Source organism: Nanorana parkeri, unplaced genomic scaffold (genome assembly GCF_000935625.1).
Source record: "Nanorana parkeri isolate BGI_ZX_2015 unplaced genomic scaffold, ASM93562v1 scaffold113, whole genome shotgun sequence".
Taxonomy (NCBI): Eukaryota; Metazoa; Chordata; class Amphibia; order Anura; family Dicroglossidae; genus Nanorana; species Nanorana parkeri.
Window position 1 is genome coordinate 2242972 of NW_017306381.1, and position 2758 is coordinate 2245729.

Consider the following 2758-nt stretch of genomic DNA (forward strand, 5'->3'; position numbering starts at 1 on the left):
CAGACGACAAAAGGCACAGACAGGGGCGGGGAGAAGCCGGGGAAGAGGCAGAGCGTGAGGGGGGCCAAGTCGCTGCACCATGGGCCTCTGGGTTGTACTTGCCCCCTGGGCTAAAAGTTGCCAGTCAGCCCCTGGTCCCTATCTTGTTCGTAACCCGGGGGCTGCCTGTATACACTAAGGGGAATATTTATAAACAATTCACTGAGCCATTTAGCCGGCCAATCTCTGTGAGCATTCGTTGAATAGAGGAAAAAGCAGATGTTCTTAGTAGGGACGCACCAATACCATATACCAATAGGGCTGTGGAGGATCTCAGGAGGGCTGTGTGGGGTCTCAGGAGGGCTGTGTGGGGTCTCAGGAGGCTGTGCGGGGTCTCAGGGGGGCTGTGTGGAGTTTCAGGAGGCTGAGGGGGGTCAAACCAGGGCTGCTCGGGGTCATACCAGAACTGTGCAGGATCTCACCAGGGCTGTGCAGGGGTCTCACCAGGGCTGTCCAGGGTTCTCACAAGGGCTGTGCAGGGGTCTCACCAGGGCTGTGCAGGGGTCTCACCAGGGCTGTGTGGGGGTCTCACCAGAGCTGTGCAAGGGTCTCACAAAGGCTGTGCAGGGGTCTCACCAGGGCTGTGCAAGGGTCTCACAAAGGCTGTGCAGGGGTCTCACCAGAGCTGTGCAGGGGTCTCACAAAGGCTGTGCAGGGGTCTCACCAGGACTGTGTGGGGTCTCACCAGGGCTGTGCGGGATCTCACAGATGGCGGGGTTCCCCAGCAAGGAGGAGGAACAGATGTGTGGCCGGGGCTGTAAACAGGCGCTGTGTGATTCACAGGAAGAAAGGGAGGAGGAGATGTGCGGGTCGGGGCTGTAAACAGGAAGATTACTGAGGTCCCCAGCAAGCGTGGGACCTCAGGCAGCCGCTTCAGTTTAAAAATGTAAAGAGCAGGTGTTAGCATTTGGTAAAAATGCCCGGTATCAGAACCGATACCGGTATTGGTGCATCCCTAGTTTTAAGGACCTTAGATTGTAAGCTCCTTGAGGGTAGGGACTGATGTGAATGTGCAACTATGTAAAGTGCTGCGTATGTTGTTGGCGCTATATAAATACCTGTAATAGATAAATAAATATCTTGTAAGTGTGTTTTATTGTTGCAATACATTCAGTTTTTTTTACGTACTTCACCATTTGGCGCATTTATTCCTCTTCTATATTGGATTTCTCCCCTCGCTGAGTGAGCAGCACTTGCCGTGTAATACAAAAAGGAGGATTTGTTTAATCAGAAGAGTGATTATCCCATCCATGAGAGACACTCACCACAATTACGTTTATTGACCATTGAGATATATGGTCATGGATCTCTGGTGAGTGTGTTCTCAGTTACCTTAACACATTGAGAGTCGGGAGCACTTTATTTCAGAGGATCATTGTCACATTGTGGATTTTGCACAAAAGCACTTTATACGGATTTCCTAAGGACTATTATTGAATATTGTCATATTGATTATTATTAATATGTTTGAAAATTTATGTTTGTGAAAATTTAAACATTTGTTTGGAAGTTTATGTTTATGAAAATGTACACATTGTTTGTAAGTTTATGCACGTTTATGAGCAGTAGCGCAGGGCACACGATTTGTCAATAACAATGAATAGTATCCAAATTTTTTGTTCGCACAAGATCAAAAAACCTTGTTTACTTGTCAAGACAATTGTATTTAAAATGAGTTGTTAGAACCCAACAGCAAATATACAAAGTGACCACTAGGTGGAGCTAGACTCCAGAAAAAAAGAGCAGTGTTGGGGCTGAGCTGCAGCTCTGGTTTGGCTCTAGTGACCTGTATTGGATGGTGCTGATGTTTCCTTATTGGAAAAAAAAATACAAGGTATCTTTCGATTACAGGATTGTAAATTAAACCTGTATTAAATAATGACCAAAAAGCTTTGTACATTTTTTTTATAAGCAGTCAGGCAGTGGAGGAGAGTGTTGGCTGCTGTCCGTGGCGGGAGCGAGAATTAAGGTCAGTATTTGTACTTTGTACTTATTTCATTACCCTACCCAAATTAACATGTGGGGGTAAAGGGGGCGGGGGGGTTAAAAAGATGTACCTGCTAAATAAAAGAATAAGGAATTTGGTCTGTTTAGCGTATTTGACACTCAGCTTGGCTTCACTGGACAGATTTTTAAGAATGAAATGAAGCAAATAATAATGACTAGAAAAGAAATGCAGACCAGACTATGAAAATGGTAGTGCTTCCTCACATTAGTGGTAAGTGCAAAAGTGCCCCCCTTACAATTGAGGGCAATTAAGTGTTCCATCATATTGGTGGTTAGTGGAGAATGGATGCCCCTAGCTAGGTGGTCAGTGGCAGAAGGGCCCAATTACATTGGCAGTCAGTGGTGAGAATGCTCCTTACAGTGAGTCCTGGTTCGGAGTTTCTTAGTAGGCTATTTGAACCCACATTATCTGTGTGTAACTTACATTTTTTTTTTTTGGCTTGGCAAGCTTGAAGATCAGCACTAGAACCGGGATGGAGGTGGTCTGGTGGAAGCATGTTTCCTCACATGTGTGTTGTAGAAAATATATATAGGAATGGAATAATCTAAACAGGCTCTTTGGATAACTACAATGAATGCAATCAAAGGAATGGAAGACCTTATCTCTTCTAATAGAGGGACACATAACAAATTATGGTGGACTTGGTTCTGCATAAGCGAAGGGAACTGCACATTGGATGGAGGTACTGGATGGACGGGAGACACCAACCTC